Genomic DNA, 25,132 nt, shown 5'->3' on the forward strand with positions numbered 1-25,132 from the left:
CTATTAAATCAGCCCTGTGGAGATAGAGCAAACAAAAACAGATGGAGCGAAAGAGGCGAGGGGGAATGTTTCTATTCATATAAGAAGGCACGAAAGCAAAGCAGGGGAGGCAAGTTAATGATCAACTCATCCAGGGTGTTTACTTTTACATGCCACTGGGGTAAATAGAGCCATGTCATCCCTCCAGCCTGCTCTTGTTTATAAACATACAATAACATTTTCAGCTGAGCCGGCTGGACTCCCCTGGGTCCGTGCTGGAGAAGCCGGACGGGTCTCGTCTCCCACCCCTGCGTGGGACAAACCCTTCTTCTAGAGCTCTGCCACTGCAAATCCACTTTCCAGCTCTGTGTTTGCATTTGCCTGTGCCGGGAAGGCACAAGTCCATCTTCCAGCGCAGGCATCATCCCCTGGAGATGCCCCATTGGAGATGTCCCACTGGAGATGCTCTGGCAACGTCTTTCCCACCTGATTCATGTGGATACTTGGAGCCGCCCCTTTGCATTGCTGGGTTCAGAGCAGCAGCAGAGCCTTGTTGGTGCTTTACAATAGCCTGAGCCCATACGGAGCACATACATACAACAGGCTCCTCTTCGTGTCAGCCCACCTACCACACTGACAGTCAGAGCAAGGATTTGAAGTCATTGGTGTTAGTGACTGCAATTCATAGTCATCCTTCAAAGAAATTGCGTTTCACCTACAAAATAAAGTTCCTATAAATGCTATATACATCTGTAAAGTTCCTATAAATGCTATAAAGTTCCCGTGAATGCTACTATTCAGCGAGGCCCAATGGAGGAAGCAGAACAGCAAACAAATACCGGGTGATTAATTCACTGCAGCTGACGACTTAGTGCAACATTTTTGTCCCAGATTCATTGATCACCACAGACAAATCTTAATGATCTCCCATTTTTTTCAAGCTTCTGCCCTAGCTCTCGGTGCTGGCCTGGTTTGCAGTCAGCACAAAAGGTACAGCGTGCTGGGTTTGAAATGTGACCCTCCACAAGGACACGCCACGCAGGGTTTAGCTGCATGCAAATTCGCATCGGCTTAAAGACACTGATGCAACTTCCTGTACAGACACGACCAGGTTGGTTTAAAGCAGACTTTTTTTGTGGCTTACTTAAAAACCACTCCCAAACAATTTAAATTAGACATATTCTAGCTTAGAGTAAGACATAGTGGTGCTCATGTAGGTTTTTTCCCACCTTAAAGGTTGCATCTGTAGTTTAATCAGTGCAAGTCCATGTGTGTCCTTAGATCCATATCGCATGCAAAAAGATACATTGAACATAAATTACATTTCTATGAATAGTCACTGATTTTTATTATTTTGTTAAATAATTCTGTTGACGCATTTTTGCCAGAAATTGCATAGAAGGGAAGAAGTTCTGGTTCTGTAAATGGTCAGTGTAAATACCAAGGACTATTCATCCTCATTTTCATTACTAAAACCATAATCCCATAACGATGGAAAGGAACACTGTGGGAATCAATTGGTTTACATGGGAATACATGTTTGCGGAAAGTTTTTGTTCAGAGCGTGCACAGGCCTGACAAACACATCTCCTCATTTGCATCTGTCCCCCAAGGGGGACTTGCAGAGCCCTTAATAGAATTAAAAATAGCCAAATGGGCATCAGTGAGTTGTATGTTTCTGAGAGAGAAGCAGTTCTGGGTTGCTTGATGTTCCTGGCCTATAGAAAGCAAATAATGTCCCGGCTGGCGTGGATGCTGGTTCTTGTCATCGCGCTGCTGGCATTTCAGGCTCATATCAAGATTAGCACAGGATAAATACTGGAAAAATGTAATCACTAATTATTATGCAATGAAAACAAAAATGCCAAACTTTGCACAGAACCTTATTCACAACAAATTATACAACCAGCTGTAATCAAGGTCATTTCAATCTGAAAGCATTTTCTATTGAAATCCACAACAATATTCAGGCCCCATTCATTGCCCAACAGCGAGAAAGCCACAATTGCTCTTGTGTGTCTGGATGCCCCGGGGTGGCGGGGCTGGGCCCCGCGAGGATGCACCCACCAGAGCCCTCTCGCTCGCCGAGGAGCCGCCGAGGAAACCAGCACAGCCTGCACATCTCAGCCTTTTTATCTTGAATGTCAGACCCAAGCATGACTCACACATTTCCAAAACTGCCATTCCCTCCCGCCGGCATTAGCTCAGTCCCTTTCCTCCGTAGCAGCTTCGGGCGGATGCGCGCTTTGCTCTGCAACTTGTGTTTTAAGCCGAGGAGATCCTTGGGACCAAGAAGGTCCTCAGGTCACTCTTACTTCATGGACCTCATGCATGGTGTCACCTGCACCCACACCTCAGGGACCAGCCCTTGGGGTTTGGAACTGGGCATCGGTGCCGGGGCAAGCTGGACCCTTCCTGGCTCTGTGCTGCCGGAGCTCGACTGGTCTCTGGGAAATCTGGCTGGGGCTCAAGCTTTTGCAACGGAGGTTTATCCATGCTGTAGCCTAAGCTGGAGAGAGCGGCAGGGCTTCCGGAGGGACACCCCGCAGCAAGCGCAGGAAAGCTGCCAGCAAAGGGTCACGAGCATGGAGGGGGATGCTCTGAAACCCGGCACATGGAGGACTGCAAGAGATGGTTTTGTAGTTACGGCTCGGGCCGAGGCCCCCAGAGACTCGAGCTCAGCCGCCGTGAGTCTCCGAGCAGAGCTCTGCATCTCCGTGCTTGCATTTCCCACTTGCACAATGGGACAATGACCCTCCCTCGGCGCCCGGCCGCCCGTGGGACAGTCCCCCACGGCAACTGTGACATGGACCCACTGCCCCGCTACGAAAGGCAGCTGAAAATGTAAAAAACGCTGGCTGTGCTTTCCTAAATAAATGCTGAAGCTTTGTTAGACAAGACCTAGCAGTTCTCCCCGTGGTGGCACCAGAAGTAACTGTGCGAACTCCCCGGCACGATTTAATTCCTTTTCTGGAGTGACTAACACCTCTATTATTCCCATCTGACCTCTGCAGACATCCTGCCACGCAATTGTGTTAAACTCTGCATCAAGAAAGATAACCGGGCCTAAAATTAAACCATCAAGCACGTTTTTAATAGTAGCATAGGCAAGGAATGAATTCCTCCCGGGTGGAATTCACCTCTTCTTGAACAAGCAAGCAAAACCAGCCCTCGGTACCATACCACCAGCAGTGACGTGCTGGAAATTATTTGTCTTTTTACTTTGTGAGCCACTGTGATAGCCTGTTTTGATCGCCTGGCCTGGGTAGAGCGTGTTCGGTGCAGGGAACTGCCCTGCGGCCGCTGCTGAGCATGGGGCGCTGAAGGAGGTCCCAGCACGGGCATCGCATTGCAAATGTAGCCAGAGACTTATTCGATGAAGACAGGCAGGCTGCGGACACTAAATGTGAGAGCAGATACCCCCCATGTGAATAACCTGGTGTAAACTGGAGTCTCGTGGTATCTTTGGCTCTGGGAGAAAAAGCGTTGCAGCAAGAAAGGCAGCGCCAAGCCACAGCAGGGATATCACCGGGTCCTTTGGCTACAATTGGATGGCTGCTCTGTTTTCATTCAAATATAGTTTTCCATCAAAAATAACCCCCTGGACTGTGCCACGGTGTCTTTTTCACAGTGAACTCCAAAAGCAAGTCAGGCTTGGAGGTGCTGAAAGCTTCTTTGCATGGCCCGGAGGGCAGCCTGGCACTTTGGGGTGCAGCACGTACCCACTGCAGGTTGGGGCAGGAGGGGTAGCGGCAGCGTTCGGAGGAGAAGGACTCAATTTTGTGGGACAGAAAATCTGAATTGAAATGCAACTTGATGAGCCTGCAACATCGCTGCAGAGCTCCGGCCGTGCCGTGCCTTACAGCGAGCTGCAGAGTGCCTGCACGGGCACTCCGGCGTCCTGAGCACGGGGCCTGTTATCTCCGCTGTCTCCCAGCAGATGAGGTGGCTCGGGGAGGCTGCTGATGGAGAGCCCGAGTGACGGAGGCTGCCTGTGCCGCTCGGTGCTCTCCCTGTAGGTCCCACCAGCGCTCGCTGACCCTGGGGAGCCCCACGGCTCTGGGATGGGGCAGCAGGTGTCTTGCCGTGGGGCCCACACTGGACCAGCGCACACCAGTGCACACCAGTGCACACCAGTGCACACCAGTGCAGCCGGAGTCCTCGTCCCCCCAGCTCCCAGGTGGGGTTTTTGCACTCTTGTGCTCCCTCTGCTGGTCCTCAGCCCGGCATGGCCGGCACGGCTCCGGCACCGCTCCGGCACCGCCAAGCCGTTAGGCCACCCCGGCTCTCCAGGGCCAGCAACACCCCAAAGCAGGTCTCCGAGCCAGCCTGCAGCGGAGGAGAGGTTCCCGGTGCCGGCTGGGCAGAGGGGTGCTGCACCAAGCAGGGCATCGCAGGATGCAGACAGGATCCACGCATCCTCAGAAACAGCACAAAAACCTTCCCTAAAATAAAAGCTTTAAAAAACGCTATTGGGAGTGATACTACAACACGTGCCTGTGATGAAGATTAGACAAACTGGACCAGTACTGCAGGATCACTTTATTAAATTAAGTCACTGACAGGGCACAGACAGGACACTGTGGATCCGTCAACCCAGTTTTTACAAACACACTGGGCAGCTTTTTGCACCAACGCCTCCACAGCTTGCACTGTTTGTGTAACCTGTGCAACCTGCCACCACCGTCAGAGCCGACCTGCCTCGCTCTTACATTGCACAGGTACAGCTGGCCACCAACGTGCCACCAGCGGAGACGAGGACACCAGCACGGAGCAAAGGCTGAAGCTCGGCTCAGTGGCCACCAGCCACCGTCCTGCCAAAGGGGACAGGGAAGAACCAAATCGGGCTAGGACATTGCAGCGCAAGGTCTGGTTTGCAGGCTGTGCTCCGTGCTTGCATGTGGTTCTCCTGCGTTTTCTGTCTTGGCAACACTTGCCAGCTTTATTAGAAAGCTGGTTGTTGTTTCAAGGCTGCTTTCTAGCGGTTATTGCCAACTAGGGACGGAGGGGGGGGAGCTGCACTCCGCACGGCGTAAATGACAGCTGCCAAGACACCTTCTCCAAGGCCCCATAAAAGCCCAGTTATGGCTCAGGCTGCCTCGTCTCGGCCAGACATCTTGGAGGGTGACCCGGTGCAGGAGGCTGCCGCGCCGCCAGCCCTCCCGGCTGAAAGCCCCGTGTCCCCGTCCCCATCCCTGTCCACAGGGCGATGTCCGGCTGCCCCACTCACTGCTGTGGTTTGGTCGCGCTCCTGATGTTCCTGGGACTTGGAGAGGAGCCGCTGCTTAACGAAGGAGGTGAAACACCTGCCCCAAGCGAGCTGAAACCCTCGCTGTGCCCCAGGAGCAGCCCAGCACGATGGGGAGCTTCAAGGGAGGGGAGAAGGAAGAGGATGTAAATTGAACAACAACAACAACAAAAAGAATGCTGTTATCCTTTCCGCACAGCCTCCTCCTCCTCCCCAGCACTGCCGCTGCACCCCGGGAAGCCACAGTGACCCACTGTGCATCGCTGACTGCGGAGGCTCTGCTGGGCACGGGCTGCACCCCGGCCTCTGCCAACACCATCCCAAAATCTGGGCGGCTCCACGCAGGGACCAAGTCCGGCCTTCGCTGGGGGCACCGAGCAGCCCGGCAGTTCCCGATGGCGCACACTGGTCTTCAGGGTGTGCAGACTCGGTGTTCCAGAGCTGCTTTCCAGAGCGAACAATAAATCTTTAAAACAAGCGCGGGGTTCTCTGAAAGTCGCTGAATTCAATGGCTGAGCCCTGCAACAAAGCCTCTTCCTGAGCGTGGTGGCTCCCTGCCCGCTGCCCTCCCCGGGGGGACGGCAGAGGCGGCAGGGAGGAGGTGAGCTCTGGCTCAAGTTTGTAAACTGCGACTGCTGGAGAAAACAAAACCTGTCCAGAAGTTTCCAGCGCCGATGCCTTCCACTGACGCAGCTGGTCCCCAGAGGTGACCAGCACCATGAGCTGTTGCTTTTCCCCAGCCCCAAGGTACCCGTCTTGCTATGGGGCACCCTGCTGAAGCCCCCTTGGGGGAGCTGCTGGCGTTTCTGTCAACACCTGCTGCAAGTGACACCCCACAGACATTTCTTCTCATGCAGAGCTCACAGTTGGCTTCTGCACATCACGGGGTATTCCCGCCTAACCCCCACCCCACACCCCAAGTCCCTCTTAGGTGTCCTGCTCTGCCTTGGCAGCACTGCAGGGGACGGCACCCACCCGTGATCCCCGAGCAGTGCCACCAAAAGGAACCAGCTGCTTCTGCATTTTGCAGATCGGTCTTTGCCTGCGAGGAGGTGAAACTCCGCATCCGACCGACCGCTGCAGAGCCGTAGCAGGCTGGCCGGGCGCAGCCGGTGACCCACACCGTGGGGCATTCTCCCGGTGAAGCCTCGTCATCAACCCTTTCGCTTTGCGTAACTCATTAGGCAAAATATTTTCCAGAGAGAAATCCCTCATCTTTCAAAACTGATCCCTCTGCTTTCTGGGAGCATTTTTGTGGATGCAAATAAACAGTTAAACACATGTAGTTGTCTCCCATGTTAACTTTCCTTGGTATCATCGACAGCTGATATCCTTTCAGTGCATGAAACTGCAAAGTTGAAGTAAGTGAAAGTGTAGAAGAACCAGGGCTCGGATAGTGAAACCTTCCCAACCAGAGGCTGATAAAATGAACCAGTAAAAGTTTTTCCATGGTTGAGAATAGCCCTGTTATCTCTCAGGGAGGCAGCAAACCTTCCTCTCTGAGGAATAGGTGAGCCAGTAGTGCCGGGCCAGGCAGCCTCAGCACGCGTGCGCTCGAGGAGAAACGCTACAATATATTGCCATATACTGAGAGACACAAATAAACTCCATTACTGTTGTTAATTCTGCAGCAAAATTATTTTTCCAAATCCTCCCCAAACCAGATGTGGAAATATTTAGCTACCTCTGCACTCCTCCAGCCCCGAGCCTGAACAAAAAGTGTTTCAAAGCAGATGAGAGGCGGGGGGAGGTGGAAACCGTGGCTGGTTTCAACGAAACTCATGGATTTCCCAATTCATGGTATCATTTACTGACATCATGAAACTAATTTGGGCTTTTTCTTCTGTCTCTTTACAGTTAAGTATTTTCCCCAAGAGGCTGAAATTTCTCTTTCTTTCAAACAAAATTGGATTTCTTTCCTGTAAGGAGTACAGAAACGTAGATCCCATTCCCAGAAGCAAGATTCAGAAATCATTATTTTTTTTATTAAAATATTTTATTAGATGTAGTCAGTGCAAAAGACTAAACTAAAAGGCAGCAGCTCCAACAGACCGTCTCATCCCCACCTCTCCCAGATCACATATCAGACTGGAAAGCAAAAAGGAGGTCGCCTTGCTTCCCTCCTCGGCTTCGCCTCGTGGGTTCTCTGCGGGTTTCCATGTCTCCCACCTCCTCGGCCCGCTCCCGTGAAGCCGGGATGCTCGGGACCGTGCGATGCACATGTCTGCCCAGGTGATGGGCTTGCCGGGAAGGGCTGCGCCGGGCTGCGCTAACCCTGGTTGCGGTGCCGGCCGCCCTAGGGATGCGCGATTTGCAGAGGGTACGAAGCTACCCGGGAGAGCGAAGAGCCAAGCTGGCCGTGCAAGGCGGTCACAGGTTGGGTGATGTGGCAGGTGAAATTCGGTGTGGGCGAGATGCAGCCACGCTCGCAGGAGGAGCAGCCCCAGGGTGTTTGCCCCTGCCCGGGGCCCGGCGCTCGCGCTGCAGGAGGGGGTGAGGAGCACTCACCTCCATGGCGAAGAGGCACGTTGCGGGCTGCTCCGTGCATCCCCCACGGGCAGGGTCTGGCCAGGGCAGGGTGCCAAGCTGCACCGTTCCCAACCGTGCAGGAGGGGAAGGTGCGTCAGCAGCCGCCTCCCCATGGAAGGCGATGCCTGCCATGCGGCCGTGGCTCTCCCACCGCCCTCCCGGGCTGCAACCGGGGCGCAGCGGCGGGAGCTGACCCACGAGCTTCGCTCCTTGCCCACCACCCGCCTGGCCGACAAACCAGCCTCTAAGCACAGAGATCACCCTTCTGCAAACCATCGCGGCAGCAATCCCACAGCCGGTGGGAACATGGCCTCGGTTTTGAAAAGCTTGATTTTCTTTCTCCAAGCAGAGATCTCCCTGCCTGCCCCATTAAAAGACACTATTTATTTCTCACACTTTTCAGCATCCACTGAAATAAATAACGTTGGGCGAACACAGACACTGTACGTGCTTTTTAAATTGTGCAGCTCACATGGTGGATAGGGACTCTGCAGTGCGCAGCAGCTTACGTGTACGTGTGCCTTTCTGCAGGCAGCTCTGCTCCGTCCTGTCACACCTGGTTGTGTCCCCCCACTGGCACCACTTGAAACCAGACCCATTCCCAGCAGGACCGGCTTTGGGGCTGGCATGGGGCCCGATCCTGCACCCCATCCTGAGGGCAGCCCGGAGTTACTGCCCGCGCCCTCTCCTCGCTGCCTGCACGCCCTTCTCCCATTCCCCACGAGAGCCACGTGTGATTGCACCCATTTGACTTATTTCATGAAGGCGCAGATGAGCACTGAGAGCAGAGAGAAGCACTAATTTAGGAAAAGTACTAATTAAACATATTCTGGGTGGTCTCATTTTGGCGTTTTCCCTTTTGGGTTAGACAGGTTTTGCTGCCACTTCCCTCTCTCCCACGTTTTCTCCCCTCTCGTCTTTCCCAGCGCATTTGCACCTACAGCCGTCCCCGCAGGGGATTTTTGTGGCGGCTGGCCCTGGTGCCTGGGGGTCGCAAAGCCCCCCAGCTCGGGCACAGGGCAGAAGTTTATCTTCATTTCCCCTGCATGCAGATCTCCAGCTGCCGTGCAGCACGAGCCAGGGCAGCTCACAGGTACAGAGACACGGAGGCATCGCGAGCCCCAGGAGTGACCGCAGCTTTCAAGAGACAGACGTCCAGCGATGATATTAAGCAACTGTTTCCTTATACTACTTCTTTCTCTATGAATAATGCTACAGTTTGCAGTTTCGGTGGAAAACATGAAGCTATCATTAGATTTCACTGGAATTGGGCCAGATGTGGTAGGTAAGTGTCTGGTCTTCTGTCCCAAATGGCACTATTTCAAGTGCATTTGCAAAGCAGTGGGTAGTGCAATCACTCTCCATGCTGCATGCAGGTTTTGGCCTCCTGCACATGCAATATTTCCTCTTTGCACCTAGGACAACATGAGAAATACGATTTGAAGCCTGTTTTGCCGTTGCTTCTGCACTGTGCATTGCTGAATTAATTCCTGGTGCAAGCTTGGAGTTTTGCACAGAAAGTCAAATCCTGTGTGGCTTTAAATTCCAGATTCACCCCTGAAGCCTCCCCGCAAGTTGGAGGCACCGTGAGACAGAAAACTCTGGAAGAAGGGAAGAAGCAAACGAAGTTCCTCCCCATGAGCTCTGCCAGCATTGACATTAGCATGAGCAATGCTTCTTCATCCTCCTCCTCAGAGTGGAAAACACCCTGTTGTACAGTAGGTGCAACTCAGGGTACTGAGTATTTCAGTGTAAAAAGCATGTTTAAAGGTATATTGTGCCCTGGCCTTCTAGAAAACTAATTAATGTTTATCCCCAGGAGCAATGCTCATCTCCCTATTAAAACATACATAAGTCTACGGGACCTGACAAGATGCATCCCAGATCCTAAGGGAATGGGCTGATGTAGTTGCCAAGCCACTCTCCATCATATTTGAAAAGTCATGGCAGTCAGGTGAAGTCCCTGGTGACTGGAAAAAGGGAAACATTGCACCCATTTTTAAAAAGCGTAGAAAGGAGGACCCTGGGAACTACCGACCTGTCAGCCTCGCCCCTGTGCCTGGAACGGGTCCTCCTGGAAGCTACGCCAAGGCACGTGGAGGACAGGGAGGTGATTCGAGACAGCCAGCATGGCTTCACCAAGGGCAAGTCTTGCCTCACCAACCCAGTGGCCTTCTATGATGGAGGGACTACATCAGTGCTCAGCCTGGAGAAGAGAAGGCTCCGGGGAGACCTGACTGCAGCCTTTCAGTACTTAAAGGGGGCTTATAGGAAAGATGGGGACAGACTTTTTAGCAGGGCCTGTTGCGACAGGATAAGGGGGAATGGTTTTAAACTAAAAGAGGGTAGATTCAGACCAGATACAAGGACGACATTTTTTATAATGAGGGTGGTGAAACACTGGCACAGGTTGCCCAGAAACGTGGTAGATGCCCCATCCCTGGGAACATTCCAGGTCAGGTTGGACGGGGCTCTGAGCAACCTGATCTAGTTGAAGATGTCCCTGCTCATGGCAGGGGGGTTGGACGAGATGACCTTTAAAGGTCCCTTCCAACCCAAAAAATTCTATGGTTCTATGATTCTATGAAAACTCTGTTAATAGGACGACTGGCGCACGGTCAACCTGCGCATGTGGTGTCGCAATTTCCTCTCCCCCCCCCAGAACGCAGCGCAAGCAGCTGGGCTCGGGTGCCCCCGCACGGAGCAGCTATCCCCGCTCGAAGCTGCCTTATTATAAAGCAACACTTCTCTTCAGGAAAATGAGTGCCAGCAACGAAAACCAGCATGGGGATTTTCAAAAGCAATGAAGACCGCTATGGGAGCTGGGTCCCCCTAAAGCCCCATGAGTTAAGCTTCCCCCAGGTGGGGGTCCAAGAGCCACCAAAGCATGTGGCCATGGGCTGGAGGGCCACAGATCTGCTGCGTGACCCTTCCCAAAGCCTTTCCGCTCCTTCCCAGGGTGGGAAACCAGGGACACGCCAGCAGTCAGAGTGCTTGGGACTGACCTGCCATCTCTCTCCAGCGTTTGGACCCTCGGCAAGCCCAGCCTTAATTTTGAAAGCAAACCTCTGCCAGGGATCTCCAGACCTGCTGGAATGGCAGCGATCACAGTCCAACACCCAGCATGGGAACAAGCTGCCTACAGACAGCAAAGGGTAAGGGGCTCCCAAGGACCTTTTTAAGGTCTTTTTTTAAGGTCCTTTAAGCGAGAGGCTTAAAATTCAGCCGTGAGAGCACGGTGCCAGCATGCGGGCAGAGGCTGCTCGGGAGCCTCCCCAGCTCCCTCCTGGTGCTCCCGGGCTGGCCATGGACCTGCTTGCTTTGGAAATGGAGCTGGATTTCCTGCCCAGAAGCCATCCATGGGGTGACCGACGGCTCAGAGAAACCTGTTTTCCTGCTAGCTTGTTGGATGTCAGCTCTCAGAGACGCGCGGCTTCACTGCTTGGGTTTTCTTTTCACTAGTCCTAGGAGCTGGTCTTTAGGAATTAATGCATCCTCCAGGTAAACAGCCAGACCGTCTTTCCTAGAAGGAGGGCCAAGACATTGAAAGACAACCTCTAACCTACCATTTCACAGACTCCTCACATGTCTAAGGGATGCCTCCTGGGGCTATCACTTTGAATTGTACAAAATAACTCTTGGATGGTATCATTTAATACTACGTGTCACAGGGCAGAGGTCCATGGGATGGTGAAGGAGCTCAATACAAAAAATATTCAGCTGGAAATATCAGTTTTCCTACTGTACCAGCATAACAAGGACTTTTGCAGACGTCTGATGTCAGGACTGGTTTGTATTGCAAATGTCCCTGTCTAATCTACAGCTCTGTATTAAATAACACATTATCCTATCATGACATTTTGCTTTGCCAGGAGAGCACAATATTTATACATACATGCCCAGAGTACTGCATTTCTGACAGAATACCGTATTAATGACAAATTGCAAGTTTGGTAACACAAGTCAGAAAAAGTTTTAAACCTGCTGGCTTTGGGGATGTGAGACGAGCTTGTTTAGACATAGAAAAATTGCAACAGCAGACAAAGTCATCGTATGCCGTTTGAATAAATATTGGTCTTCAAAACCATTAACAGCTTTGCACGCAGACGCCTGAGAGCTGCTATAATAGATAATTTCTCAACGCTGTTTCAAATGCGTGAGAGTAGCTTTGCTTTCAAGATGCGAGTGGCTCTTCACTCACGGGTCAGCCCATCTTCTGCCAATGGCGCTTGCTTAAGGACGAAGCCAGGGGACATCTCCAGGGCCAACGCGCTGGTGGTTGCCCCACAGAGAGCCACGCTTCTGCTTCTCATGAGCGAAAACAAAGTGGAAAGTGCTCCAGCCCTTTTCAGAGTGACCTTGACGTGCAACTCCCCTCCCGCCCCTCCAAGCTCTGCTTTTTGTATCCTGCCTCCGTCCCCTCTCTCGCTGCACCAAAACCTCCGCAGCAGTTTCAGGTCGTGTCTCGCGCAGCAGCATCTGCTCCTCCGCCCTCCTTTCCGTGGTTGCTGTATTTGATGCATCCATGGGGAGAGCTCACACTCCAGCCAAGCTCTCAAACCCAAAAGGGCTGGAAATATCCAGGGAAATGGGCCTGAGCTGACCCGGGGCTCTGTGCAGGCCCAGGTTGCAGCAGCAATGCTAAGGGTTTGCCTAGGACAGGCTGGAGTATCTCACTCTTCCCCGCCCTGAATTTAGTTAGAATATTTTACAGGCAATTTTCTATCGAGATGTCAGCCGCACTATCAACCCACCCCCTCCCCTGCACATAATCAAAATATTTTGATAACCGAAAAATGTCAGGCAATACAGCAAATTTTGCAGTAAATAAATAGAGCAAATAAGTGCAAAGACAAGGGGAGGAGTGGGGAGCTGGTGCCTCTGCAGAAGGTTTCCATCCCTGAAAAACAACAACAAAGTCCTTTAAAATTACTGTTTTGACAAAAACAGTCATTTTCGACAAAAATAACCCCCCTCTAGTGGAAAAAGGAGGCTGATGGTAGGGAATCTCATGCTGCTGGTTCACACCTCTCTGCTTTGGAGGACCAGCGCTCCCTCCGAGAGCGCGGCACAGCCCCACGGCACAACCGCGTGTTGGCCCAGCAAAGGCCAAGCCGCTCTTCGCAGCAAACAAGTAGCGATTAGATGAATCGCCTGGCAAACGAGCCCTCAGCGAGATACTAAACACATACCAAATATGTGTGACAAATTGCAATGACAAGGTTGCGCTGGCAGGCTGGATGGCGGGTAATGAAATCCCTGTCCAGACAGTGCTACGCTCCGGGCACTCTTTGAGCCAAGAGAAGGCAAGAGATGCTGCCAAAAACCCATCGGCACGACCACCACACCCATTTTCCACACTGCAGCGAGTGGCTGAGGCCGCTACAAACACTGACGGTGCCCAGAAAACGAGGTTGGGACTGCCATGCCATGCACAAAGCTGGGGGGAATTGCAAAATGCCGGGGCTGGTGCACAAGGTCAGATGAAGGAGACCCACAACAAAACCAAGCACAAACTCAACCCTTCAGTCTGGTTGCAAGGGACCGAAACATCAGAGGAAGGGTTAAAGCAGAAGCCAGAGCTCGAGATGGCAGTTTACTGCGCCACGTGGGGGAATGCAATAAATAAAAGGCATGGCTCCCCATTCTGCACATAGGGAACCACGAGGTGCTGTGGCCATGCACACCCACGCTTGCTCCCCACCACCGCCCCGGGCACCCCGGGCTGCCCACCCGCTCCCTGTGCCTTGCGCAGCCCCTGCGGACACAGGGACCCCCTTTTCCATGCCAAACCCCAGCGCCGGGATCTGGTTTGGGGCTGGCCAGACACTCGCCCAGAAGCAGCCGCAGTTTATTAGCCCAGTAGCTGTGGAAAGTTTCCAGGCTGGGCAGGATGCTCCGGCAGCAAGCCGGGGGGAGCGGGGTCCCCACAAGGCTGTCGCTACAACAGGAAAGCAAGGGCAGTACCCCAGGGGCTACTTTTGAAGAGACGTCTCTCTTCAGCCATTTGTCCCCTCCGATGTCCCCTGTCCCACCAACAGCACTCCTCAAAGGGCACGAAACCTCCAAGCTTTGTCCTTTATTCTCCTTCCACTTGCGGACAGCAAAGGCGCGCCCGGCATTTGGGCTGGCGCTGGACAAACAGAATTGGGTCTCTTCGAAGAAAGTTTCCTACCTTTGCCACGAACCTGCAGCACAGAAGGGGTGGCCACGGCTCGTCCCCGCTGCGAGGAGCAGAAGCATTTCAGTGAGCCATGTTTAATACGTGCAGTGCAGGGATGTTTATTTTTTTAACCGGTTCCGTAGCTGCCACCTCTGCAAAAGCATCACATTTTGACTACTTCACAAGCCCCGACCCGGCCGGGTGCTGCACCCCGCGGGCGAGGGACAGCCAGCGGGCCTTGGCGCCGCTCGCCACTTTCTCTGGAGCGAAACGGCGATGCGGCGAGAGCCGGCGGGCTGCCGGGGAGGCAGCGCCCGGGCAGGGGCCCCGGCAGGTGTGCCCGTGGGAGGGCGGCACGGCGAAAGCAGCAAACAGCTTCGCTGGGGTATTTTAGGCTTTCTGCTTTCAGCCCGAGTGATCTGCGGGGCGCACCTCTGCTTCAAGAAGGCGGCCGTAAAGCATCCATCTGCAAAAATACCCCAGCAAACACAATCCCTCGCCCTCCCCCCCGGTTTCTGCGAGCAGCATTCATTCCTTGCTCTCGCTGTAGATCCGGCATGCCGAGTCCTTTCTCCCCAAGAGTATTCTCCCTTTACAAAGCAAGATCATAAAGCAGTGACATAATCCAAGCTTGGCAAACACTTTTGCTGATGTTAAGCCAGTGCCTTTCGTGGTTCTCACTGCTGCTTTTGAGTCCACGATATAGATGGCGCAACCGGCTGATTAAATGTGCAGGAGCCTCCCAAGATACCATTTCATTTGAAACGCTGACATTTATATTTGACATTCCAATAAGTGTAGGGCTTTTTTTTTTTTTTTTAATTAGTTCTCGCAAGGGTGCGGGTCAGACGCAGCTACACAATGAAGTTCTCCATAAAATAGGTATGATTCAAACAGATGACTCCCGGCCAGACTTCCTAACCCATCTACTTTGCAGCGGAGCCTCGAAGCCAAATTAATTAGAGGCCACCCACAAGTAGATGTGAGAGGTGTAGGTGAATCTCTTCGCCCATTCATTCCCCGCCACATCTGCTGAGATCTCGACGTAGATGCTAAGGGTGAGTGGGAGGGCTTTGGTGCTAAATAAATGACTCAATTCCTTTTGTTTTGACACCAAAACGCAGTCAGCCAGCGAGGCCGAGTAGTAAACAATAGTAGTAACGTGGAAAAAAAAAGAGGGAAAAAAAAAAGACGCATATATGATGCCTCAATGAAGAGGTGTGATTGTTGGCAAAAAGTGTCCTGTTTGAGTTTATGGGATGTACAGAGTCTTTTTATTAGGGATACTTTTTGCTATTAGCGTAATAAAAAAGGACCAATTGTTTCTGCCATCTGAGAAAACTCTTGGTGGAACAGGCAGAAATCCAGGAATAATTAAGAAAATAATAGTGCACACCCAACAAGAAAAACATTATTTGTTTAAAGATGAAGTCCCTCCAGAATACTTGGTAGTGATTGCGTTTCTTTCAAAAGGGGGGGAAAACCCTTCTAAATGAAAAGCAGCAGCCATCAGCTAGTTTCTAAGATCTCGAGTGGAAAAAAGCGCAGGGCTGTAATATCCTTAAGTGGTAAGACCTTTTCCGTTTTCACCGCTCTTATCAGCCTTTGCAAGTTGCAAAATAATAGTGTTTTGCCCTTACATGTTTCCATCAGAGGATCAGAAGCGCTTCACAAAGCATAATTAATTGAGCTTCACTGCTCACCTGTGAGAACAGAGCAATTATGTAGCAACAGGGTTTGGGGTTTTTTTGCTGTTTGGGGTGGGGGTAGAAGTAGAAACTGCAACAGGAAGATCACGAACCCACCAAGTCACCAAGAGACTTCACAGCTTTGCCCACTCCCGACGATGGACGTGACAAACCTGGAAGTATCTGACTTCCAGGCCCGGGTTCTCCCTTCAGAAGGCACCACTTTGCCCCAGCATCACTTTTCCCCAGGGCCTCAGCTTGCCAGCTTACCGGCACAAATTACCATCCTCCCAAGCTCTGACTCTTTAGATTCAAAAATCTTCAGAAAACCACGTCTCTAAACCACCTGTCTTCCCTGCAAGCATGTCGTGGTACCAGCCTGCACCCAGGATCTGTGATGTGGGCCCCAAAATCCTGCTCCCATCACTCCTGCGCGACGCCGGGCAGGTTATGAAGCTGTGCCAGCCGCGCACGGGAGCACGGCGAGGAACGTCTCCTGAGCCTGCGGGTCGGGGAAAGGAAAGCTGCGAATCAGCGTTTGTGGAGAACTCGGGTATGACAGTGATCGGGGGGGGAAAAATATAACCCTCAGCCTGGTATCGTGTAGTGTGTGGACAGAAGCACACGCCAAATAACAAGAAACCAACTTTTACCCCACTAGGACTGAAAAAGCATGGTTTACGCGAGGCCGTAAACCACGGAGGGAAGAGGCAGTGGAAGGAGCCTGTTTGCACGAGGGGCACAGCTGAGGTTCCCCAGCAATCCTGTGCAGCTCATGTGATTTATTTATATTTTTTTTTTTCCCCATTGAGGGTTTTCTTCTGCAGGCAGCTTTCGGCCGCTGCGGAGGCGCAGGAGCCCCGGCAGAGACGGCACCTCCGCTGCCCTAGAGCCAGGGGCAGGTGAACCCACCGCCCCGGGCGCCTCGCAACCTCCCGCCTCCGCTTCCCCGGCCCCGGCGCCACCCGCCAGGCTGCCCTCCGCCGGGCCGAAAGGCAGCCAGCCTCCACGCGGGAACATGCCCACGGGGATGCTCATCTCCCGCCCCACCGAGGCCGGTACCGGCAGGCGCCCGCCCGGCTCCCGGCGGGAGCATCGCCCCGGCCCGTCCCGGCCCGTCCCGCGCGGAGCCCGGCTGCGGCCGCCCCGCCCCGTGCCCGTCCCCGCGGCCGTCCCCGGCCCCGTCCCGCCCCGGCGGGCGGTGCTGCCACCGCCCCCGCTCCCAGCAGCCCTTGCAACCGCCTACAATGAAATTTGCGAAGTTTTTTCGGTTTCGGCGCCATTTTCGAGTGGACTCGGAGGTGAGGAGGGAGGGCGGGCAGGGCGGCGGGGCCGGGGCGCCGCGGGGGGCCGACCGCCGCCCCCCCCCTCCCTCCCCCGCGGGCGGGACGGCCCGGCACGGCTCGGCACAGCGGGGGGGGGGGCGCGGCACGGGGGGGGGCGGTGGCGGCGGCGGGACGGGGCGCGCTGCGCTGCCCTGCCCGCCGGCGGGGGAGGGGGGGGGGCCCACGGCGCGGCCCCCTCCCGCCGCCTCCCCCGCGCCGCCGTGGGCGGGGTCGCGCCGCTCCCCGGGGGGGAACGGGGACGGGGGGCACGGGCCCGGGAGAAACTTGGGTGGAGAAGAAGGGAAAAAAGCTGTAAAAGAAACTTTTTTTTGGCGGGGGGTGGGGAGGGCGGCGGCACCGCACAGCGCCCCCCGCCCGCCCGCGCGGCGCCGCCCCGCGCCGCACAAAGGCGGCCCTGGGGGGGGGGGGGGCGAGGGGGGGGTCGGCGGCCCCGGGGGGCGGCGGCGGAGCGGCGGCCCGTGACGCAGCGGGCAGTGACAGCGGGAGCGGCCGGGCCCGGGGGGGCGGGCGGGGCGGTGGCCCCCCGCTGCCGCCGCCGGACCGTTAGGGCGGGAGCGGCGCGCGGCGCCTTCCCCCCGCGCCACGCGCGTCCCGCGCGGGGGGACGGTTCCCACGTGGGTGCGGGGCGCCCCGCCGAGCCGCCCCCCGCCCCCCCCGCCCCGGACGCCTTTCCCTCGTGGGTTTTGTATTATTAATAATTTTTTTAATATTTTTTTTGCGTTGCGGGGAGCCGCGCCCGCCCCCCGCAGGTGTGGCTTGGCGTTGGGGTGGATTTTTTTTGCCTGTTTCCCTCTTTTTTTAAAGAAAACCCGGGGAGCCCGGTGCCTGCCGGCCCCCGCTTCGTTCTGGCGTCGGGCCTGCGCACCCCCACGGCCACCCGCGCTCGCCCCCAGCTCCCGCTGCCAAAGCGGGCGCACGTGAGAAAATAGTTTTATACATTAAAAAAAAAAAAAAAAAATTACTAGTATAACCAAAAACCAATTCGGCGAAATAATTTAAAATACTAAAAAAAAAAAATTGGCACCCAGCTTTTGCTATTTTTTTTTTTTTTTTCCCCCCTTGCTGGTTGCTTGCTTTGTACAGGAAATTTGAATATCCTGGCAAAGGCCGACTTCCAAGCGCAGCTTTGCTGCGCCGGGTGAGCTGCGGTGATGGGAGCAACGCGCGCCGCGCCGGGGGGGGGTTCCCTTTTTAATTTATCCTAAACACAATATTTTTCCCGCGTGTGCATCAGGTACATAAAGACAATTTTTGTGCATTGAGAGAGTGAGTTTTCCAAGGTTAAAACATGAATTGCTCCCTCCCCGACCCCCCCAAAAAAAAAGAAATAAATTGTGCTTGTGTGTTGTGTGCGTGTGTACGTGTGTAGGTGAGGGACCATCTGCCAGGTTTCATCATCTTCTGCTCTGAAGAAATCCAAAGAACTCCATTGCTCGCCATCAGCTGCGAAAGTCTGTATTTAGTTAATCCACTTTGGTGGGAAATGCAGTAAAACTGAACTGCTAATGCAATAAACGTTTATGAAATATAAGAGGGAAGCTTTAAGTAATGCTTCAGGCAAACTGACCCAAATATAAAAAAAAAAAAATAAAATAAAATTACTGTGCGCTTGTTATGTTTTGAATTAATGTTCATCTGACCAAAAAAAATGTTATTTTTTTTTTTCTGTTCTTAACAAATAAACTTTATAGGAGTCGGGCTTCCAGATCTGTCCCTTGTTGTTTAAAACTGGATGAGATGACAATGCAAAAAATGGAAGTAACAAGAAGCATCATACTTTTCTTCTCCTCAGCAGTGTTGAGAAAAAACTGTGGATCCTGGAATTTTACTGTGGATTTTACTGGTTTTCTGGAGTACTGTAAGTTGAAGTCTTATCCCGCAGGCCTTTGCGAGCACCAGTAGCTCTCCCTCGTGTTAACGGCCCCGTCTTGATTAATATAGTTGATCTCGCTAGTAACAATATCGGGGTCGAGTTTCAAATCGAGTAAAGTTAACGAATTAATTTTTTGCATTATTTGAATTTGCCCTTTGTAGCTGCGGTTTGGTTTCGGGTGTTCTGCCCCACCTAAGCGCACGTTAACATCGTGCGGTTTAACGCGTGAAAGGTACGCCGTGCTAAAATTAAAATATAACTCTAACGTGCTGTTATTTATATGAAATACGTGCCGCTTCTCTGAGCTTTTTCTGGGTAAATTAGTGAGAAAAAAATTATTTTTAATAAAGTGTATGAGAAATTATCCCCTCGTACAGTTTTGGCATACGAACAAGGAGAAAATATATTTTAGGCATTTATTTTGTGCCACCCAGGAAGAAGTCTTGGCTGGTTAAAACGCGCGTAACGGCGATTTTCGCGTGACGTGTGCGCGCCGAGGAGATGCGCTGTAGATGCCCCTACAAATGAAAGTAACTTGGCTGCGTGCAGTTCCCACGTCTGACTGTTCGTGCTCTTGAATAGTCATTTCTCTCCAGGCAGCCCTCGCTCGACTTCAGCAGCCTTGCGAGGCAAGTCCTATCGGAAATGTAATAGCTGGAACCATTTGGTGGTTGTCGATCAAGCATCGGGTCTGATTCCAGCTATTAGCCACATCTGTAAATATTAATATGTGACTTTTGTTTAAATTTCATTGTTCAAAGGGAGGCGGGAATGAAAGTGGTGTGATTTTTCAGACCCGGGCAGATTTGCAGTGTTGCAGTGGTGCTACTCGCCCCCTTATTTTCGTTTTGTTACCGTAATTGCATCTCACTAATTAATGTCGGGGACCTTCAGCTGTAATGAGATGATTTATTGTAGTCTTTTTGTAAAATAGTAATTGCTTTTTAATTTTTTTCTTTTTTTTTTTTTTCAATTCTTTCAAATGAGAACAATGACTTCAGGATTTGTTTGTGCGTGTCTCCTGAAAAACTGTTCGATAGCGGAGTTGGTTTTTTTTTTTCCTGTGCTTTATATATATAGGAAATGCTTAATATTTACTTGTTTTTGAGCTTACGTAGCCCTGAAGTGTGCGAGTCAGTGAAGGCTCTGTATGCAAATCTGTCCTGTCATGGGCTCCTATATTTATTTCCTTTGCTTTCCCATGGTGCTCTTTCTCACTTTTTTTTTTTCCTCCTTTTTTCCTGGTTACAGTGTCAGTGAGGAGGGACTAGGTTGTGTTTTAAGGGAACCCTGTATTTCAGGGTGAATTTGTTTTGGTTTTGTGCGTGTGTTTGGGCTTGGGGCGGGGGGGAGGCTGTTTTTTACTTAATTGCCCAATATACTTTGGCAAGGAGAAGTTGCATTGTTTTGTGAGCTACATTAATGGATTTCTGCATGTTCAAATTCCCCAGTTATTTGGGGGATTTAATTAAACCTCTGTAGGTGGCTGGCTTACGTAGATGACAGGTAGAAGTCTCGATTTCTAGAAATAGCTGGTGTACGCACCGTGGGCGTGGAGCTTGTGGCAGCAGAAGAGTTGTTGCGATGCCTTTGCATCGAGGTGGAGCTTTTGGGGCAGTTCTCTTGATATTTGGGGCTACCAGCACAGCGGGGGCCCCCAGTTCCCAGCCGTGGTGGGGGTGCTGCTCAAAGGCTGGGGCGCTGCCTCCCCCGGCAGCGAGGGGCTGAGCGCCTGACGGTGCCACCAAAAGAACCCCAACCCCCAAAAAAGCCTCTCTGCATCCTACCTGCTTGTCCTGAGGGTGGTTTCTCACCTAAATCGGCACAAATAAGATGTTTCCTTCGCTTCTAGTCTGCCAAGACCAATAGGCTGCTCTTGCTGCTGCTGTTTTAACCCCTTCGGGGAGGGGAGGTGGGCTTGCTGCCGGCCGAGGCTGGGTGCGGTGGCTTTCCTGCCTGACCTCGGGGTTGCCGCTGGTGTCGGCCGGCAGGAGCCGTGTCGACCCTCCTCGCCGTTCGGCGCCTGGGTTATGATTCGGGGTTACCAGCGCGCCTCGGGTGCCACCCCCCAGAGTCACCCTCCTGCGGCAATGGTGCCAGTAGCCCCGGCTGCAGGAATGGGGAGAGGAGGGATGCGATCGCTCTTGAAGTGCTGCTTCATAGTCTGCCCTGTCTGGAGGTGAAAACTTGATTTTTTTCTTGTTTTGTTTTGTTTTGTTCCTCCCCACCTAATTTTAAAAATATTTGTGCCCAGCCGAGCCTTTGTGGTCTGTGCGTGCCTGGGGAGGGGACCGCTCTCAGGCTGCCCAACAGCCCCGGTCCCCCCTCCCGAAGCACGGCGGTGCCTCTGCCAGCGCCTCGTAAACCCTTCTGTGTGTTGCTTTCTAGTTCCCATTGAAACAGTGAGTGCCTCGTGTCCAGGGAGAGCCAGTGCAGAAGGAGCCGATGCGCCTGCATCCCAAGGTGAGTTGGGAAGGTAAGCTCGCGTGGCCGACCTGCTCCGGGGCAGCTGCAGGTCTGCATCCCTCTGGGTAAATGCAGGTTCCTCTGAAATGCGTATCCCCTCTTGGGTACTGCAGGTAACGCCTCAGAGAGGTCGGGATAAACTCAAATTATCCTGTTCAGCTGCCATCTTTCTGGTTTAACATTGAGAATCCAAAGCACAAACTAAGTTTGAAAGAAGCTGAAGTGTGAGGTGGGATGATTCAAACACAGAGCTTTCTATTGCTTAAAATAATTATGCTGTCATGTCATAAACACGCATATTTTCTCAGATACGTATTTCACTGCCTATCCCAAATTTCCACTTGCCCAATACTCGGTGTGAATGTTGATTTTTTTTTTTTTTTTTTTTTTTTTTTTTTTTTTTCCCCTTCTCCTCTCTGTGCTAGAGAATTGGCTGGTGGAGGTGTATTGAGCCCTCACTTTGGAAAGTCCTCCTTGCTGAAGAGCACTCTTGCCCCTCTTGTCAAACTAGGCTAAAGACTGGTTTATATGTATATAAAAACATTAATTAAAATGTGAACCTCAAACACAATCACACAATCAAAATGAATTTCAGAGCTGAGCTTGTTTGCTGTTGCTTTTTTTTTTTTTTTTTGAGTCACTTGAAGAGATGAAAGAAGTAAGACTACACAGGTACAGTCAAGTAAAACATTGTTACAGAAATAATTAATGGTAAAATTACGTGGGGGGTTGTTTTGTTTTAGCTTGTACAGGTTTAACTTTCTCTGGGTGCTTGCTGGCTTTGCAGTAAGTAGCAGTTGCTCATTAGAGAGTTGGATCTGGTGCTGTCGGTAAGGAGGACACGGAAGTGGTGAAAAAATACTGCTTTTTTGTTGGCAAATATTTGATTTAAAATTTGCAATAATTTGGCACGGGTCATGAGAGCTTTTGAAATTCCTAATTTTAAGTTTGCTAAGCAGGCAGGGACTAGGAGGAGGACAAACTGGAACTCGGCTGAGTGGCGTGTTTAGCGCAAGGGGACGGCACAAGCATTTGAACTAATGGCGTCATTTCTGACATTGTTCGGGGGTTTTTGTGATGCTGCTTTTTAAGAAAATGAATTGAAGGAAGTTGTCACATAACTGGAGAAAAAAAAAAAAAGCTGAAAGGAAACACAAAAAATGTCAGGCTATCTGCACGGCTCCTGCACAGCCCTCGCGGGCTGGCGTGTAAGTGCCTCTGGCAGCTGCGTGCTTCAGAGCTACAGCCTCCTCCTGCCCTGCGCTGGTACAGGTAGGGGAAGCGATGAAGTTCCAGGGTATCTTTAATTTATGGTCGCATAAGGTTTGTCCATTCAAATAGTAAAGTAGCATAATCTAGTCTTTAAAAACATAAGGCGTTTTTTTTAGATTTCTCAAAAGTCAAAACGAGCGGAATAAAAATATTTTAAGGAAAACGTAACAGGTTTGAACCTTTGGAATCTGGGTTTATTTATCTGAAATACTAACATTGCGACTCCTGGAAAATCCTCGATGTTCAGCAGCCCTTAAGAGGAAAGTACAAGGTAACATTGCCCCACAGAGCATTTGGAAGGGCCAGGAAGGTCTGCAGGCTCTTTACAGTAGCAGAAGCAGCAGATCTGCTAGATCTGAAAGTATAGATTTGCTGGGACCCAAATATTAAGTATGCTTTGGGGGTGGGGGCAACAGTTAATTTCTGATTTTGTTTCTGAAACTGGTTTGTTTGCACTGTGTAACTGCTTGTTCTCTTATAGTTACAGACTTTCTGATAGCACCCGTGAAGAAAAAAAAAATGTCCTGTGGTGGTAATGCATGCACGTTAAATGTCTTCATTGTAGAGTGTTCTTCAGTACCTTATATCATGGTTTTTTAAAAAAAAAAAATATTCAAAATACCATTTGGAATGTCAACATTCAGTGGGCTTTGAGGAGATGTAGCAGCACATCATGGTTTGTAGGGACAAGGAGATACAGACCATTCTGGGCTGCCTCATTACCTCAAGGATAAGACAAGAAAGTGATTCTGGTTATCATAGATGTGGAAGCTAACACATTCCCATGTATCTCTTTAGTTCAGTTGAACAGGTATGTGTAGATAAGTTCTCTTGGTGCTTGTATCTGTGCACATCCTTTGCAGCTACAAATATATTCCCTATGAGTTCGTGTGCGTGTGTGTCTCAGCGGGGCTGGCCCTGCGGGCAGGAAGGACTTGTAGCTCCTTTTTGTTCTCCAGCGCGGGCACGGCCGATGTTGGCTTGAGCACCGTGCCTTCAGCTGGCGCCTTGCCCCTCGCCTATTGCTCTTCGGTCCTTTCCCCGGCCAAGGTACCCTGTTTGGGGGGGAGAGGGGGGGGTCTGGAGGCCGTGGAGAGGCGCTAGGATGGAGAGCTGTCAGCAGTGCTCTAGCAGCACGTAAATACTGGAGTTTGGGATTGCCTGTTGCTCTCCAGTATTGCATTGCTGCTTTAGTGAGGCTGGAAATCGGTCCCTGCTGCAGGAGCCGGGGCTCTGCCTCTCGGGGTGCCTCCTCGGCACCCCCACGGTGCCTTCCACACTGCTGCTCGGGGGCTCTTGTCTCCCACACCAATAAACCACTGCGGAGGCAGCAACGAACGAGGGCTCGGTGTCGTTAATGGGGAGGGGGCAGGGGGAGGGGGGCTGCACCCCGACACCCCTGTGCTGGTGGGTACGCCACACCCCAGCCCAGGGGTGGTGGGCAGAAGGCACTGCCACCTCCCCTGGGAGATGGTGCCAAGCCCTTCCCCGGCTTCTCCTGTGGGGAGGGAGGGTCTGGGGGTGCACGGTGGCAGTGGGGGACAAGGGGTAACGCTGGCCCCTGGGTGCTTGCCTCTAGCTGCACCCTGCCTCCAGTGGCTGGGGGGGGTCATTAGGGGGGTGTGAGGGCTGGGGGGGACTGGAGCCTCAACTGGGTGGGAAGGGGGAGCCCCATGGTTGCGCCTGGGGTGCTCCTGGGGAAGCCCTGCCATGGCAGGGATCTTTTCCCCAGGCCCAGGCAGCTCCCCAGCCACCATCAGGGTACCCAGGTCAGGCACAGCCAGGGTGGGGGGGGCTGCCAGTGCCCAGCACCCATGCAACATCTGGCAGCACTTGGGAAGAGTTTGGTGGGTCTGGAGGGCCTGGAGCACCTCAGGGTGTGTCTGCAGACCCATCACTGCAGCAGCGAGCTCCTCCAGAGCAAGCCCAGCCCCAAGGTGACATGGTTTTCCTTCCTCTGTCCTTAGCATCGCACAACTTGGAGCATCCCGACCCTGGCAGGAGCAAGGGATAAACACAGGGGCCACCGTGGGGTCAGGGATGCTCCTCCTGGGAAGGGCTGGGATGGTGCCTTCCTGGTCGAGGATCCATCCTCTGCGGTGGGAGTGAGGTCTTGTCCTGCTGGTGATGGTGCCTCATTAACAGCCCTGATCTTGCAGTCTCCTGTTGAGCGCTGGTGGCTGTGAAACCCAGAACATTTGTTTTTTCAACTCTTTTTAGAAATTAATAAATCACGGTCAGTAGTTGTGGGGCAGGGGGTGGCAGGGGAAAACGCTCTTGCTGATTTACGGCTTAATTGTGGCTCCTGGTCTGCGCGGTGACATCGGTACCACCAGGAGATGGGCGCAAGGGACCCACCGGCACACAAATGTTTCTAGCACAGGGGAGGTGCAAAAGGTGTGTGCGTGGGTAGGGGCAGCTTTTAAAAGCCTCTACCCACAAACAGGTCGAAGTCACGATATTTGGACACGCAACCAACCCGTTTCAAATCAGACGGGTGTTCTTTCACTTGTGTCTGTAAAATGGTTTATTCCTGCTTTCTACAAGTCAAGCCCTTAATCACCATAT

The 25,132-nt window shown here is 52.4% G+C and overlaps 2 long non-coding RNA genes across 3 annotated transcripts; both read left to right on the forward strand.

The window, feature by feature from the left end:
- Window positions 1–3,045: 3,045 nt before the first annotated feature.
- LOC142087631 (uncharacterized) lies at window positions 3,046–6,508 on the forward strand. 2 transcript variants are annotated; one of them, XR_012675535.1, is made up of 2 exons: window positions 3,046–3,153; window positions 4,701–6,508. It is a non-coding gene; the product is annotated as an uncharacterized LOC142087631 (long non-coding RNA). The 2 variants fall into 2 exon arrangements; XR_012675536.1 differs by lacking the exon at window positions 3,046–3,153 and adding an exon at window positions 4,069–4,159.
- Window positions 6,509–16,248: 9,740 nt separating this feature from the next.
- On the forward strand, window positions 16,249–23,936 carry LOC142087634 (uncharacterized). Its single transcript, XR_012675538.1, has 3 exons — window positions 16,249–16,908; window positions 18,645–18,811; window positions 21,215–23,936. It is a non-coding gene; the product is annotated as an uncharacterized LOC142087634 (long non-coding RNA).
- Window positions 23,937–25,132: the final 1,196 nt, after the last annotated feature.

The sequence above is a fragment of the Calonectris borealis genome, chromosome 13 (genome assembly GCF_964195595.1).
Source record: "Calonectris borealis chromosome 13, bCalBor7.hap1.2, whole genome shotgun sequence".
NCBI classification, from domain to species: domain Eukaryota; kingdom Metazoa; phylum Chordata; class Aves; order Procellariiformes; family Procellariidae; genus Calonectris; species Calonectris borealis.